The sequence below is a fragment of the Peromyscus eremicus genome, chromosome 1 (genome assembly GCF_949786415.1).
Source record: "Peromyscus eremicus chromosome 1, PerEre_H2_v1, whole genome shotgun sequence".
NCBI classification, from domain to species: Eukaryota; Metazoa; Chordata; class Mammalia; order Rodentia; family Cricetidae; genus Peromyscus; species Peromyscus eremicus.
In genome coordinates this window covers 106,480,196-106,498,984 of record NC_081416.1, presented here as the reverse complement: position 1 = coordinate 106,498,984, position 18,789 = coordinate 106,480,196, and the positions used below count along the sequence as shown (strand labels likewise).

Genomic DNA, 18,789 nt, shown 5'->3' with positions numbered 1-18,789 from the left:
AAATCAAAGTGTTATTATTTGCAGATGATGATAGTATACATAACTGATCTAAAAATTCTACCAGGAAAGTCCTACAGGTAATAAACTCCTTCAGTGAGGTGGCTGGATATAGGATTAACTAAAATAATCTGTAGCCCTCCTATATACAAATAACAAATTGGCTGAGAAAGAAATCAGAGAAACACCACTGTTCACAGTAGCCACAAATAATATAAATTATCCTGGAGTAACTCGAACCAAGCAAGGGAAAGACTTGCATGATAAAAACATCAAGTCTTTGAAGAAAGAAATTGAAGAAAATATCAGAAGATGGAAGTATCTCCAATGCTTATGGATCTATAGGATTAGCATAGTAAAAATAGCCATCCTAACAAACACAACTTATGTATTCAATGCAATCTGCAACAAAAAATTCAGACACAATTCATTCCAGACTTTAAAAGAACAATATTCAACTTTATATGGAAAAACAAAAAACCCAGGATAGCTAAAACAATCCTATACAATAGAAGAACATCCAGAGGTACTGCCATCCCTGATTTCAATCTCTACTATGGAACTTTGGTAAAATTAATCCTCTTGGTATTGGCATAACAACATACAGGTTGATCCATGGAATAGAACTGAACAACTAGACATATATCCACACACCTATGGACATCTGAATTGTTTTATCAGAAATGTACAATGGAAAGTAGAAAGAAGCCAGAAACATATAGAATATATAGTGAGAAATAAATATGCAGAGGCCAGAAATATACAACAGAAAAAAGAAAGCATCTTCAAAAAAATAGTGCTAGTCTAGCTGGTTGTCTGCAATCAAAGAATGCAAACAGATCCATATCTATCACCCTGCATAAAACTCAAGGACCTAATGTGGACTCCCAGTAATGGTGGATACAGAGTCTGAACTAGCCATCTTCTGTAACCAGGCAATACTTTCATCTTGGGACATCAATCCTGCTGCACAATCTTTCACCTATAATTTGTTCTGTCTAAGTTGTGCTGGGGTGAGGGTGAAACTGAACCTGTGGTAGCAGCCAACTAATGACTGTTCCAACTTGAGACCCAAATACAGGAGGGAGACCATTCTCCATATTGCCTGGATGGACAGAAAGCATAGGCATGATAGCCCAGAGATGTTAGATAGAAACAAATGTGACTGGGAAAAAAATCTAATGAAATGATTCCTGTAGCAGCCCAGGGCTGGCCTCGAACTTATAGCAATCCACCTTCCTCTGCCTCCTGAGTGCTGGGGTTAAAGGAATGTGTCACCATTGCCTGGCCCAGGAAATGATTCCTAATGATATCCTGTTATACTCATAGACTGGACTTGAGTCCAGTCATTATCAGATAGGCTTCATCTATGATCCGAAGGGAGCAGATGCAGAGACCCACAGCCAAACCATAGGTGAAGCTTAGGAACCTGCCAGAAGAGGAGTAAGGATTGTAAGAGCCAAAGGAGTCGAGGACACCACAAGAACATGGTCCATTGGATCAACTAAGCAGGACTTACAGGGCCTCGCAGAGACTGAATTGACAATCACAGACCCTGTGTGGGTCTGACCTAGTCCTCTGCATATATATTATGTTTGCGCAGCTTGGTATTTTTGTGGGACTCCTAACAGAGTGGGAGATTGTCTCTGACTCTTTTGTCTGTTCTGGGTATCCTTTTCTTCCTACTGGGTTGCCTCATTCAGCCTTCATATGAAGATATATATCTAGTCTTATTGTACCATGATGTTCAGTGTTTGGATGATATCCCTGGGAGGCCTGATCTTTTCTGAAGGGAAATAGAGGAGGAGTGGATTTGGGGGAGAGGCAAGATGAGGGGGAGGGACTGGAAGGAGTAGAGGGAGGTGAAACTGTGGTGGTTATGTAATACATAAGAGAAGAATGAATAAGTACATAAATACACAAAGAAATAACTGATGTAGAATATCTGAATTTTCAGAGGGATAAAATAAAATTTGACCCTTCACTAAATATTTATGTAATCATATGGTAGACCATGAAACTAAATATAAAAATGAACAAACAAACAAAATAATCACGTCACTTGAAGAAAGTTTAAGAAGCTATATCATTAAATTAGAATAGGGAGAAATTTATTAGGACAAAATACACAATACAGGAATAAGAAAATTAATAAATTATACTTTATAATATTTAATAATTATATACTGGAGAAATAGTCACAAAAGCTTGTATCTTACCCTACATTTCTCCTTGTCCAAACTTTGGTCACCTTTCTTTCACTGCAGCACCCTGTTTCTATTTGCCTCTGGCCAAAGAAAACACTGGAAAGAGTAACATGGCACTTGCCAGCTTATACAAAGAACTGACTGGATATTGGAGGCATCCTCTGTCAGACACTGTGGGATAACTTCCTACATTTGACCTTGCTGTCTTCACTGACTAGCACTTCCTACAACAGTGATGCCCTTTGCTGTTTGATTGAAATCCTTGTGAGTGCCGGAGACCAGTGTTTTCCCTATTGCAGCAATCCTTCACCTGAATAAAGTTTCCTCCCTCTAAAACTGCTTCTTTTATTTGATGCTACTCTCTTAAAAATACCTATATGGAAATGAACAGTAATTTATAACCTGGGAAATAATATTTCCAGAACATCCACATGATAGATAAAAATCAGGAAAATTGATAGTTGTTTTGTAACCCAGTTAAAAAAAAAAACGTAGTCCAATAGACATGAACAAAACCTCAGCCAGATAACTTTGCAAAAAAAAAAAAAAAAAAAAAGATACATGGCAAATCAGTATATAAAAGTACTGTAAGTGTACCATAGTCAGATTAGGTTTCTGTCCTCTGAACATGTCGCAATAGGCATTAAACTTTCTGACAAGGTGAATTAAGAAAGGAAGGCTTTATTATGGCTCACAGTTTGTGGATGCAGTACGTTGTTATGAGAAGCAATCTCAGCAGGGGCACAAGGGTCATGTTGCATCTGTAGCCAGTAAGCAAAGAGAGATGAATGGTGCTGCTTACTAGGGCCCCATCCGATGGACAGATGGTGCCGTTCATATTTAGGATGAGTCTCCATCTTCAGGTAATCTTTTCTGAAAATGATCAGAGATACACCTAGAGGTATGTTTTTATGGTGATTCTAAATTCAGCCGTGTAGAGGATTCAGACTAACCATCACAATGACTTAGTGCACTTATTATTTTATATTTTTATAGCTAGAGATCCTGATACTATGTCACTGATATAAAAATTGAGTTTTAGCAGGATTGTGTTGCTTTCATTAGGACCCAGGGAAAATATATGAGTATATTTTTATTATTTTCATTTTCTCCCTCTGCCTCCTTTCTCTGTCTCTGTCTGTCTGTCTGTCTGTCTGTCTGTCTGTCTCTCTCTCTCTCGTGTGTGTGTGTGTGTGTGTGTGTGTGTGTGTGTGCGATGTGTGTACATGTATGTGGGAACTGAACCTATGGCCTTGTGCATGACAGGCAAGCACTCTACCACTGAACTACATCACCATCCTTCTATTTAATTGATTATTTAGACTGCTTGACACATTTAATTCTTCATGGTTTAAGACAAATACACCGTCCCTTAGCTGGATGTGGAGTAAGAGCTGTCTTCAGCTTCTAGAGCTGCTCACAGTGCCTGTCTCTTCCTCTGTCTTCAATTTAGAAACACTAGGTCAAATGTCTCTCCGGCTTCTCTCCTTCCCTTCCTCTGCAGGCCTCATCTCACTTCTTAATTATCTGAAAAAGTTGGTGAGTTTGAAGTGCATTTTAATGTGTTTTAGGTTTCACGTTAATTTGAAAAAAAAAAACTTAGGCAAAATATATTGAAGAAAAAATACCATATGGTTGCCAGCCATACTAACTGGAAAGTCTGGACTGTGTTATGAATACAGACTTTGTGAAAAAGCACATTGAATATATACTTAAGCATCATAAAATATCAATTAAAATAATATGTGATATCTCTGTAAGAATATTAGGAAACCAATGTATTAAACATGAATACAAATAAATATTATTACTGCTAATATTTATCATGTGATTATTAATAGGAATTAATGGTATAAAATAAAGGAGTACATACACATACATACAGGTTAATTTTAGTGACAATGTAGATTGGAGTTTGAACAAAAGTACAAAACATTTTATTTGCTTTTAAAAAAATGTGTCAAATGTCATTTTGAAAACTACAAATTCAATAGTGCATTAAAAAGGATGATGACCTTTTACATTACTTTGGAAGACTCAAAACAAACACATATATCCTGTATTGTAAACTACAGGAAGCAAAGTAACAAAAAAGAAACATAAAAACTTTACTGAGAATATAAAACAGTGACAGAATTAAGACACAGAACACATAACACTAGTGTGGGTAAAGGAAATTACTTTGAACTCTTAGTGATTCAGAAGGAAGTATTACTAATGAATTATAAAAACTAAACCGAGTTTTAAAACATCTAAAATCACGGAGCCACATTTCAGATAAATGCATAAGTGAAGGTTTATCATGCATAGACACACAGAAAGCAAACGAGCATGGGGCTGCCAATGAAAAACAATGAAAATGTTAAGGCAAAAATAGATAGGCTCCTGTTATAACTTTGACTCTGACAGTATTGATCAAAAATTATTAAAACCCCGTGCTTTCCATGATGTAATATTAAATGACAGAATATAAGGTAAGACATGGAGTAATACATTAGCTATAGGTCGCACAAATAAACATACAGGTGTTTAAAAAGGTAATAACATTAAGATTTGAATTCATATTTATAAATCAAAGCTTTTGCAGAAATTATTACTTATTGATATTCATGAATTATTTGAGGAAAACATACTGTTCTTGGTGAAAAAGATCCACTGTTTCTACAATGGTAAATTATACCATTCACTTTCTTCAGTACAAAAATGGAGAGAGATTTAGCAAACTCTGAAATGTCTTAACAAATAAATTTAAATATAAAGTATAAATTACTATAAAATTTAATCATTGAATCCAACTAAAGATACATAAGATAAAATCAATGCCTTTGCTTTTCTCTCACCCCAATTTCAAGGCTTTTCTCTCTATGATTAAAAAAAAAAACTCTTGTTAAACACAGGGAAGGGTACATTTTATATGAGGTGTATGCGTGAAGTATTGCAGGGCTCTTGATCAAAGGTAATCCAAGTAGGTGACACCACAGTAGCAAACCAGAAAATGAAAACCAACTCCAAACATCTATGAGCCACTATTAGACCTGCATGAGTCTGCCAACCTGTCCTATTTTCCAAAGGTGTGGTGGAAGAACTAAATAATGTCTTGGTCTTAAGGAAAGAGAATACAGGGGCCTGGGAGGGCAGAGGTGAGAAAGCATGCAGCAGAAAATGAGCATGTTTGCTGTTTCTCCTACTGCATACTGGCTGCATACACCCTGCAACCATCAGTCTGTCCATGCCCCAAAGAGCTTCAGATGAATGACTCTTGCCATTTGTGCCCAGTTGACCATATGCCAGTGGAAGGCCACACACTCAACAATATTGGACAAAACAAATTGGTCTTGATTAGCTGGGGGAAAAAGGACACTCAGTGACATAGCTAGGGAATAGAGTGGACATGGGAAAAGTTGAGAGAAAAGAGTGAATATTATCAAAACAGGTTGTATGAAATTTTCAGAGAACTAATGAACATATTAAAAACAACAAAATATGAAAAGGTGCCCATTGTGTACAGGGAGCACAATATAATAATCAGAATATATGCCAAATAGTATAGAAATGCTGAGGTAGACAAATAACAAATCAATATTCAAAAGATGAAAATATTTAATCAAAAGAGGACATCCCTTCTTATCCATAAGTATGCAAATATGCCCACACCTGTAGACACAGCCTTCTGAAATAGAAACCAAAAACATGATTTGTATTAGAAAGCAGTGAGCTGAAATTAACAAAAGATTTGGCTTAAAGTAACTCAACAAAAAGTTTCATATTTCTCTTTGGAAATTTTGGATTTGGGACTGGCATGATGGCTTGGCAGAAAAAGGTCCTTGCCACCATGACTGAAGGCTTGAGTTCCAGTCTAGAAACCCATGGTGGAAGTTGTTCTATGATATTCACATGCACACAAACACACACAGAGAAAATAAGTAAATGGAAAAAAACCCCAAATTTTTATAAAAGCTGATATGTACATAATGACTGATAAAGTGGTTACAGGTATCAAAAATGTCTGGAGCCTTTTCCTCAGTCTGACGTTTACTGATGAGTCAAGTGATCTGGGTATGGTGGCACATGCCTGTAACCTTAAGTATTTAAAGAGCTGTGACAGGCCACCACAGCACCTCAGTGGAATATATTCTCAAAACAAGGAAGGTTTGGGGATGTAGCTCAGTGGTAGAGTGCTTGCCTAGCATATACAAGATCCTGACTTCAATGTGCTACATTAGAAACAAACAAACAAACAAACAAATAGATAAAAAAACAAAATCAAGCCAAAGGCACAGTTTAATATAAAAATAGAAATTGAGGTGATTTGACACTTTGGTCAAGAAATACAAACTGTGGACTCATACTAAATTCTTAGCAGATTACAATAAATATCTTCATAAGAAAAATATTTTCACAAGTTGAAGAAATGTGTCATTTGGCTTAATCAAACAACTCACATATTTCTAAAAAGAATAGAGGGACAAAGGATACTTTCAGGCATTTAGGAAATATATTTCTGAGTGACAGCAAAGGAAACATGTTCATCTGCAAACCAAAAACTAGTAAAAACACTAAAATATGGAAGCTTTATTAAAAGAAATGAGAAAAGCTCTTAGCAAAAGGGTGTCTATTATCTGGTTCCTCATTAGCATTTGTCCCTTCACCAGAAGCTTTTCAGGACTCTTACCTTTACCATGAAGCTCCACACATTTTCCCAATTCAAACTTGGTCTCCTTCAGCATTCTTTCTTAAGGAATATATAGTGATGAGGATAAGTGATTGGCAAGCCTTTTCTATGTATTTCTCAAAGCTGTCTGGAACCAAGGTGTTAACTACTTCTTTTAAGCCATTTGTCTGCACTTCATGGGTGTGATTTTCATCATTTTCCATATCTGGTGGGCCTGTTGGTGGTGTCCTGTATCTGGTTGTTAGATTTTAGTAAATCAACACAAAACAGATTAAGCAAATAGATATTGGTTGTCTTGACATCAATAGGAATCTCAATCATGTTCTCACATTTTGACCATGGAGTATACTTTGATCTTAGAAATATCCAAGCCATGGAAGTTAGTCAGATACTTTTTGTCCTGATATCCTTTGCAATTAAGTTGTAATTTCTAAATATAACTTTGTCATTCTGTAGACCTGCAAATAGGCAGTTTGACTATCCTTTCCAATAATTTTATTTTATTTTATTTTTGTTAAGGTTATTTTAATTAAAATCCATATGGGCATATAAAGTGTTTGGATACAATACAACTCTTATTCCCTCTCCTACAAATTGCTTCCATATCATTTCTCATTTCCCCAACTTCATGAGATTCCAGTACACCTCAAATGCAAAGTAAATTTAGTTCAACTGAATATATCTTTTACTCTAATTAAATTAGGTATAATTAGAGCAAGCTACATGGAGTTTTCAGAAAATATGATAGAATTCCTTTTGACATGTGATAAATACTCAGTAATATTAGTTGCTTATATGCTGTTATAATTTTTTAATTTTCCATCAACATTTTTAGGAATTATCCACAAAAGCATCTATTCATTGAGAAAAACAAATATCTAAGTTTTCATTAAAAATGATGGTATCATAACTTGCTTTCATCTTATTACAATACAATTTCTTAGATTTTGAATTTGAAGTCATTCCCACAGCTCTGGTTGGCAAAGAGTACGTGATCAAGGAAATGATATGTGTCTGGTCAAGTTGGCTCTGTGCTTTATGGATAGTATCTCCTCCTATAACCTCCTATGGCAGACAGGAAAAGAGACTCCTCTAGTCATCTTTTAATTCTACTGCCTCAGGACCTAAGATGAAGCAACCTAATGAAATAACATATTTATATTTCAGTCAGGCTTTGAAAAGCCCATTCAGATGCATGAAGTAAATTATTCACAGTTCTCCAAGGGTAGTTTTTCAGAAGTCTTCCCTATCTCCTTGCTGTATCCTAGAATGTCTTTTCCTTCAGATTACCCCATCCTGAGAAATTTTGTCTCAGACAAACTAAGACACACATGATCTATGAAAATTAGCAGAAAAACATCCATTCTGATCAGTGATGGGAAGAAACCCAAGGAGCAACAGTCAATCTTCTTACAGAAAGTTAAGCACTAATTTTAGACAACTTATTTACTGTATTGTGATAGTCATTGGAATCTGCCAGATACTGATGAGGACAATTTGCAAGTACAGAGCCTGTGGCCAACGGTCTGCTAGATTTGTCTAGGTAGCACTCAATGTTTTATTTACATATATTTAAGTTAAACTCACCAACTTTCTCAGAACAATTCTATAACTTGAAATGATAGTTTTGTAAGTTTGAAGCATTCTGGCATCACTCAGTTTCCCATATCTCTTTTAGGTGCTCACCACATATATCTGTTTTATTAGGAAGAGAACCAGAGATAAGATCTGATTCCATATCAGAATGTGAATGGTAAATACCTAGCATGTAATATTTATATATGCACATATAAAATGAGGTATCTGTCAAGTTTTTTTCAGACTAATATTCTTTAATTTTCACTTGTTTCCTTAGTGTTGAGTAACTGAGTCTGACTCCATGCAATTTGTGCCTTTTGATTTTTTTCTAGTATTTTATACACATCTTTCTCCAAATTTGAAAATATATTCTGTAATTTCAAGATAAGCTTGTATGTGTTGGCCTCTGTAGTTTTAAGATAGATTGATGTATAGTGCATATAGAAGCACAGGGAGATATTATCATGGTGCTCTTTCTGTTGTATTTGATGCCATAACCTTTGTTTTTGATGGAAAGATAGTTATTGTGTAGTATGGGAAAATATTTCTAATATTGTCATTACTCATGTGAAAGTCATCATTTATTCCCATAGACTTAAAAGATACACATCATGCGTAGAGAAATGGAGATTTTCATCACACTGTGCAGGAAGAATTAGTTCAGAAGTCTCCAGGTCCAATTCCACTATACTCTTAAATATCTTTTGCATAGAGAGCAGGCTCTTATTACAGAGGTCAGAGATGGAGTTATAAATTGCACACAGTATTTAAGTAATGCCTTGGAGAAAACTGTATTGAAATAGAAGCAGTTGTGCAGAAATAACACTCTCAGCAATGTGTGAAAGAGTGAATTTATACCCTCTCTCTAAAGCTTTAGTCTAAAAAATGAGATAAAAGAAAGAACAGGATACTTGTCAAAGATGATGAATTGGAGGACTTGAAAATAAGAGTGTAAGAAAAGAAACTTGTCAGTTTCAAGCAAAATTTAGCACTCTATTGAGTCCTTTAGAGTATCCTCACAAAGGATGTATCTAGTTTGTCTGGATTCTTGTGATGTGGAAACAATAGAGATTTCTTGCTATTAGAATGAAAGAGCTATCTACATGTGCCTTCCTATTTGCGAATGATTTTTGGTGATGTGCTTTGGACATATGAATTCATATGATCAATATGCTGCCCAAAGCAGCAAAGACAGCCTCCCATTTCTTTCTCAGGTTTCATTTTCACCTCCCTATGTAATTTTTCTTGCATCCAATTGGGAGATTTGCCCCATAAATGCAGAGTACAGGCATTCTGTTCACTAAACAGAAGCCTCAAGCAATCTTAGAGCACTCTAGATGCAGTACACTAAGGACAATTTGTTTTGTGAACAAAAATCCAGAATTACATTTCTACCCAGTTAGACGTAGCAATAGAAAACTCTAACAATAACCATATATCTACAGTGCACCAATGCCTGTATTTCCCTATTGGAACTCAATCTAGAAATATCCACCATTAAAATCTTGATTTTCTTTTTCTTGCTCTCTCTCTCTCTCTCTCTCTCTCTCTCTCTCTCTCTCTCTCTCTGTCTGTCTCTGTCTCTGTCTCTCTCTGTTCATGCATGTTTTTTTTTCTAATATTCAGGCAATACCTCAAGTCATATTTGCCTGGTCAGAGTCTCATCAACTTCCTCCCATTCTAGTTCTCCATTTACTCATTCTGGTGGTGACATATAACATTGGTCACATGATGCAGAGATTTCCCTATTCATTCCCCTGCATAGGGTTCCTGGGTATACAAATAAACCCACAATTTGTTACAGAGATCTTTATAATCTAATAGTAGCCAGAGTGTCTAACATAAATTCTAACGTTATCCTTTTCTAATCTGTAAATATTCTTTATTGTAATTTTATATATACTGCACAATGACAGTAAAATGTTTTCTCTACATTATCCTTTTCTAGAATATCTCTAGGTTTGTCTTTAATCTTTTGTATATACTTCATGATGCCCTGATATATCTAAATTCTCTTTCATCTTAGTTCCTGCCAGGTTTTCTCACAACTGTTATGGGTACTACAATCTGTCATTTTCTGATTTTATGAAAAAATAATCTTGGATTGAGGACTATTTCCTTTATCACCATGTATATGCTCAGTTCTCAGACTATTTAGATGAAAGTAAAATATTTAATAATTATTTATACAATTTAATAAGTATCCCTTATTTACACACCTTTCAAATGAGTATGCTCATTTTAAAGGAAAAAGAAAATGTATAACTATCGCTGCCTGGTGACCAGCCTCCAGCAGTGCAGGGCTCAAAGGGAAGCCAAAGAGTTGGTTCATAATATGACTTTTTTATCTGAGGGGGTCAGGGTATAATATGCATACTCTCTTGATGATTTCCTTCTTTATTCTTCTCTGTTCTTCTATGTTTTTCTACTGTATACTTTTTTTCCTACAGCTTACAAACCCCAGCAAAGTTTTTCAAGCAATATAGAAATGACAATGTGGTTATATTCTGTTTTTCAAGTGATTGATTACAATGAAAACAAAACAAACAGTAAAAAAACAACATATTTTCTATATCCCTTACATGATTAAACCTTTTACTTATTACAGGTGAAAAACAAATTTCCCCATAATTTCCCAATAATCCCCATACATTCATACCCAAACAACTTGTTATAGATTAATCATGTGGGCAAGCAAGATATTCTTCTCAGTCAGGTCTTTTACTGGCAGGTTGCATTTTGCAGTTACAAAGAAAGGGCCAATTACTTTATTACTTATCTTAAAAGGTAGTCTTATTAAGAATCTTAAAGGAATCACAAACCTAAACTTTTATATAGAAAAAAGAATCAGTCAGCTAGCTCTACTTTAAATCTTAAAATATCCACTCATCAATAGCTCTTTTATATCAGGACATTGAGGGCAAAATGGGTACAAGGAATTAATCATCACCTTTGGTCATCAACAAATCTTAGCAAGAGAAGTGCATCAGGTAGTAATAATTGATCTGCTTTGTTCTTGCTCCCTGACCTTTAAAAGCTCCAAAGTCAACTATGTGCCTTTCTTATCTTCTTGGGTATTTCACCTCAAAGCTATTTGACAAAAACATCTTAGTCTAACTTTAAATTATTTTCAAAGCTTTGTTTCAGCTCTGATGCACTCTGAACCTGTGACCACATCTCCCAATATTAAAGTTAAAAGAATTTAAACTAGTGGGGCTAACTGGGACTCAACTGTTTTTCTTAATCATTAACCTAAGCCACAGTGTATACTGCTCCTCAATAGAAACTCATGTGTTGTAGCAGTGTGACACTTTTTGTTTATATTTTTAATAATCAAAACTCTATTTAAACTAACATTATTATTATCAATTAAACAGTACAGCATAGGAAGAAATCATCTTCATAATAATTCATAGATAAAAATGCCCAGTATAATGGAATGTTTCCATGAGATAAACATACTACATTACAGGCAGTGGGGATTTCCCCATACCCATTCACACCATGCCAGATACCAGAGGAAGATAGCAGCAGCAAACATGTAGAGGCACAGCAGAAGCAAAAGACATTCTAGGGTCTGTGGTCTCAGAGTCCTGCCTGTTGGAGACTGACCCATCAGAGAGTTTCCTCCTGGTGGTCTGCCACCTGCTGTTCCTCTGACAGGGCCACTGGCATGTAAGTCTTTATCAATTGCTTGGGCCTGCTACTCTAGAAGAATGAAATAATGGGCTTGGATTTGAAGTTCTTTATGACAATAATACATAATTATTCCACTTAAGTAAATGCTTCTTATCTAGTAACATTCCTGAAAGTGTCAATAAGGGATAGAATAATTGATTAAACACACAATTTAGGAAGAGAATTATTATCTTCCTAAAGATTTTCACTTCCATAGACAACAATAGTTAGAGCTATAATTCCTGCCAACCATACATAAACTATATGTAAAAAGTTCTTTCATACAATTTCAAAAAGTCATTTAATGAGTCTACAAAAATACCAATAAAATAGTAGAACCTGTGGCTCTTGGTTAATTTGTTACTTATAAATTAAAGGTGGATGCTGAGCCACAAGACTCATTTAATCTCAATCCAGAAATCATGACTTGTCCTGTAAACCTTGTTCTAAGAATCCACACATTGTACTACATGTTGCCTGAACTCCTGAGAAACGTATTTATTAGTACCTGTAAGTGAGTAATTGGGTGAGAGAAAGAGGGTGATCTATGGATCTCTAACTGACAGATATTTGGGGGAATTTGATTAATAACATCATCAAAATAGTAGATGATGTTATTAAGATTCTTTTGTAAAAGCTTAGATACATTTTAAAATGCCCAACTTTTCTTTGTCCTATATGGAATCTGTTCAAAATTTCTTTTTGTTCACGTATCATTGAATGCTTATTGAAAATCATTCAGACTCAAAACACTCCATTTAAATTAGTTATTATGAAAAAACTTAAAATAATTTCTGTCAGCCAATTGGATAATACAATCTCTATATATTTGAGAGAATAGCTCTTTATATATAAATAATCTCCAGGAACATAATCAGGGAGAAAAATCAGTTTTCAAACCCTGCAAACTGTATTCATCAATGCATAGATCAGAAGTATATTCATTGAATTTTAAGACCACTGAATAAGGCAATTTCATCATGCTGGAACATTTGAAGACTATAAGATTTCCCTAACCATGCAAATCTAGGGAGTAGCTATGAAGTGCATTAAACTTATATAAAAAATTCCTTAGTGAGCTGTATAACATAATAAAGTTATTTAGAAATGTTGTCTTCAAGTGAATTTAGGGCAAAGTGAAGGAGCCTGACTAGGAATTCTGTACTTGATTAGGAATTCCCTAGACTTCTACTTACACTTATTTTATCCTAGAGAGATTCTGGTTTTGTGTGTGTGTGTGTGTGTGTGTGTGTGTGTGTGTGTGTGTGTGTATCTTTATGTACACAAAAACACACAGAATACGAATAGGGACCTTCAAGATACAAAAATTTTAAATATAGCTATTGCTTCTTTACTTTCAAATAAACAATTTTTTATGTTTATCATCTTAAACATCTATCACATTTATTTATTTGTATGTGTGCATGTTTGTGCCATGGTGCACCTGTGGAGAACAAAGGATACCTTGAAACATTAGTTCTTACCTTTCACCATCTTGGTTCTGTGGATTGAACTCAGTTCTAAGACTTGGTGGCATGAGCCCTTATCTGAAGAGCCATCTCATTGACCCTTATTAATAGTTTTCAAATTCCAAGTGTGTGTCCTTCTTAACTTGTCATGAAATTTTGTTTTTCCTGTTGCTTTTGATACTTAAAATAATGTTTTAAAACTACCATTGTTGAACACTAGGAATAGAGTATTGTATTATTTGCTTTGTTCACAGTCTCAGTAAATCATTTAAGAAGAAATACATCAAAGCTATCAAAAACCTATTATGTGACAGACACTATTTGTACCATGACCTCATAGTACAGATGATACTAAAGGAAACTTTTAAAGCTTCAGTTATGCAAGTTTTCCTATGATATGACAACACCCAAGAGGCTAATAGATAAGCCCAACTCTAGGAATATATTACTTCTTTTGGAGTTGCTGGCCAGTGAGGTTTCAAAGACCCTTGAACATCACAAACTATTGTCATTTAATTTCATTACCCTCTATAACAGTGGTTCTCAACCTGTGGGTCACAACCCCTTTGGAGGTCACATTCAGAACTAGTATATTAAAGGATCACAGTGTTAGAAAGGTTGAGAATTATTGCTTTAGAACTTGATAGTAAGACCCTGCTGATGATGATACCACATGAATGAGTTATAGAATTTAAAGAAAACAAGCTGGTATTACCTGGAAGCTTCATCCCTGCTAGCTAGCTCTCATAGTTGCTATGCAAATTGCCAGAGGAGAGCAGGAACCATCAATCTTACCCAGGGTGAAACCTGTGCGTTACAAAAACAAACAGCTCTGTAAGACATGCCCACTCATGCAATAACGACAAAGATGTCCTTGAAGTAACCAACAATTTTCTGATTTAATTTGAGTCTTGTTCCATATGATAAAACCTACTGTGACCCACCAGTGATGATTTCTGAGGAACTGAAGTTGAATTTCAGATTCAGCAGAACCAGGGAACTCTGTAAAGATCTCCAGCATGCCTTTATCAGCAGTCTGTGCAGCTTTTATTCCAGATAGCTCATTGTGAGTTCAGAACAGAGATAGAAAAATAATGAAAAACATACTGTGATGATATATTTTGTACCCTAATAAAATTTACCTGAAGATTAGAGAACAGAACAAGCCAATAGATTAAACATAGAGGCCAGACGGTGGTACACACCTTTAATCCTAGCACTTGGGAGGCAGACATCCATCTGAATCTTTGTGAGTTCAAAGCCACCCTGGACTACATGAGACTGATTCAGTCTAAGAGAGAAACAGAGCCAGACAGTGGTGGCACACATCTTTAATTCCAGCACTAGGAATGTTGAGACAGGAAATGATATGACTGGGCAGAGAAAGGTATGTTAGGCATGAGGAGACTGGAACTAAAGTTTTTTGGCTGAGGCTTTTTGGCAGAAGTGTCCTTTTTAGGCTGAGAAAGCTCTTTCGTCTGGGGCTCTTTCAGGCTGAGGAGTTGACTAGGTTAAGACGTGGTGACTGTAGCTTGCTCTGCTTCTTCGATCTTTCAGTTTTCACCCCAATATCAGGCTTTGGGTTTTTTTTATTATTATATGATGTTTTGTAATTCAAACAACAACATACAGAGTATTTCTCATCACTATCACTAGATGTGCTCTGCACACAGAAGATCTCATGTCTGAATGAGGGCTGTTTTCATAACGCCCTTGAGCAAGCTAAGCTGCAGTGCTGACAGTGTAAGGGAAGGAGACATATTGTCCAAGGCGTTCCTTGGGCAGGTGGAAGCATCTCTCCCAGGGGAACAAACATAGTACAATGGAAACATAGTTCACAAAGCAGGATAGTGTATGGAGCTTCATATACAGGCTATAAAGGCACTTGGCCCCATTATTAGACCAAAGATACTGATAGATTCACAACATGCCCCCACGGTTGGGCATGTCCAGGGGACCTTGACACTTCTGCCTAGCCATTTCTGGGTCAAAATAGCCATTTCCGGGTCAAAGCGTCTCGAGTGACCAGAACCCTGTGGCTTTGCATGGTTGCGTAAGAGCATGCATCACAACCATGTGATCTACACGCATGCTTGGAGTATCCACATGGACCTGTGTACGCCTGCGCGACCCAGCCTTTATAAGCCGCCATATTCCTGGCTTCCTTCTTCCCCATGCATGTGTCTCTTTAACAGGCCTGAGCACCCCTGTCTTTCTCTCTTATCTTAATAAAACTCTTGTTAGTGGATTCTGTTGTGTTTCGTGACATTTCCTTGCAGGGTAAGAGTGCCGCCAAATAACTAACAGGTATAAAGCTAGAGACACCATAGACTCTAGGAAAGAACTACTACTATTATTCTGCTAGCTAGACATAATATTAAACCACCTTTTAATGACCTGTCACTATTTCCATAGATTAGGACATGCCTGAACCCCATCAGAGATGCTTCTCTTTTCAGTAGATGTAGATCAACAAAAAGAGCCACAACTGGTAAGATGCTGAAAATAAGATACTGTAGCATGCACATCCCTAAATGGAATATATATTCCAACCCCCTCCTCCAAAGGCTCAGGAAGGTGGGACAGAAAGATTATAAGAGCCAAAGTGGGCAGACAATGACAAGACCCTACAGTATCTTCTGGACATAGCAGGGAAGTTACACATACGTACTCACAGAAACTGTGACACCATGCACAGGACCTGGGCAAGCCCAAGCCAGACCAAATAGTAGCACTAAGAAAGGAATTTGGAATGAAGATCCACCTCTGTCCATGGGCCCATTGACATTCTTAGCTGTTTAAAAGTGTCACTTTTCCCCCAACATGTAGACTCTAGTAAGTCCACTGTATTCCAGTAGAAGGCCATGCATCTAAGGACATTTGGGTAGCACAAAGTGGCTTTGATGGGAAAAAAAATGTTGGGTGGGGCAGAAAGGAAGTTATTGCTGGGAAGAGTTGAGGGAATGAGGATTAATTATGGTCAGAACATGCATGAAAATTTTCAAGAACCAATATAAGAAAGTATGAAGAACCTAACAATTTGGAATCTTGCTCTACAGTTCATTTTCTGAGACTGATAATATAGCTTATGTCAACTGGAATCTTGCTCTACAGTTCATTTTCTGAGACTGACAATATAGCTTATGTCAACTTTAAAAATATAAAGTGGGGGCATAGGTCAATTTCTTTACTTAATTAACATAAATAACTATAACGTCATAACAACTTAACATCATACTCAGCAGTGGTTTTTAAATGCTTCCCCTTAAGACTAGAGAAAAGACCAAGCGGTTTTCTTTTATCCTTTCTAGTTCAACATTGTGCTATTGGAAATCCTGTGAGTTTAAGATAAGAAAAGAATTAAATATAATGCTTATTGGGGGAAGTAAAGAAACTCTTATTGTTTACCAAAGATATGATTGTGCATATATGAGATTACAATACCAAATGCTGAGCCCTGAATACATACATAGGAGTAAAATTTTCAAACTAAGCAGTTTATATTTAGGAATATATATGTATATACATATATGCATGTAACAGTTTTTTTATAATGCCATGAATTTGAAAGAGAGCAAGGAGGAGTATATTGGGAGTAGGGGGAGGAAAGAGAAAGGGAAAATTCTGTAATAATATTATAATCTCAAAAATTAAAAAATATTAATAAAAGACTCAGGAAGTAGTGTTTATTGCAAGATTCCAAGACAATAATTGACATTTATGAGTTAATTGTTCACTCATATGCCTTGCCACAGGCATGTTTGTGGGTTCCAGGATGAAATTTAGTTAATAACAAGTGAATATAATTGAGTTACAAACATATAAACAATCTCACAAGACAAGGGAGAGGGAGATAGAGGGTAAGAAGGAGAAGGATGGTGATGGGATAAGGAGAGGGAAGGAAAATCCTATAAAGTTCCCACAGTTTGCAATCCAAAAGGCTGAGTTGTCAGGTTCCTGTAAGTACAGTGAGTGATAGCAGAAATAAGAATGGCAGTCAACATGTTTAAAAGTTGGCATCATCAGGAGCTTAAGGAGTGGCAGCAGAGTGAATTGACAGGCTAGGGAACTCACATCCCTACGGCTTAAGACACCTGCGACCTCTGCCAGCGACCCTGCCCATGCTTCTGCAGTGCTGCTGCTGGAATCTTTTTCTACATCAGCTCTAGGCCAGGTTTTCACATCTGTGGTGTATTGTGATTCTTCTAACTTGATGATCTGTTCCTTCTTAGAAAATACACAATAGCACGGGCTATTCGGGGTTTTGAAAGACTTCCTAGACCCATCTGGTGCTTATACTGCACACAGTTTACTTTAGCTTCATGATAACCATTTGTCTGGAACTCACTGTCTTTAGAGTTTGTGTCCTTAGCCCAAGGTCATTGCCACATTTGGGAGCTTACAAAACTTCGCTGATGTCTTTCACATCCCCTTACTTTATCCTGTAGAGAAAAGCCCAGTTGCACAGTAGTACTTTACAACAAACAACAACAACAACAAACAAACAAACAAACAAAAATGGCAAAAGCAGAAACCTAAAATTGCAAGAACAGAAAAAAAACCACAAAGCAGTATTTTTAAAACATAAACAAATAAGCAAATAAAGGCGGGGGGGGGAGAATTCAAATTCTAGAACTGATTATTGTCGTACATTTAAGAATAGAGAGTTTTGCTCTCTACCAGAGCTTAAGGTATTTGCATAGAGTGTCTCACTAGTCTCTTCTGTGACATAAACACTCTCAGAGTTGGATAGAAGACTCAGGTCACTGACAGTAAGGGTATTTTTGAAATTGTTATTTCATCTCTTAGCAGCAATTGGTTTTGACAGGATCTATTGGAATTATGAACTCTGACAAAAGCAGTCCCCACATTTAATGCTCATTTAAGCTACCTGCAGGCTACATATTTTTGAGCATGTTGCCTAAACAGGAACATGCCTAACCTGTATGGAAGGCCCTTTAGTAAGCATCATATGCTTTTTTGGTAAGGCAGAGAGGTAAGGTTTGCCTATCTGACCACAGTTGTGCAGAGTAAACAATATTCTGAAAATATCTTGGACTTTAATGTAAAACATTATCCTCTGTTTTTACTCAAACATCCAGTATCCTCTGCTGGGCACTTTAGTGCCTCATCCAAGTCACCAGTGGAGTTCTACTTTTGTTAGTGTTCTTATAATCTGGAATCATTA

At 36.2% G+C, this 18,789-nt stretch overlaps 1 pseudogene; it reads right to left on the bottom strand.

Annotated features, from left to right (window-relative positions):
• Positions 1-6,629: 6,629 nt before the first annotated feature.
• Positions 6,630-13,626, bottom strand: LOC131913940 (small ribosomal subunit protein eS1-like; annotated as a pseudogene).
• Between the last annotated feature and the right edge of the window lie 5,163 nt (positions 13,627-18,789).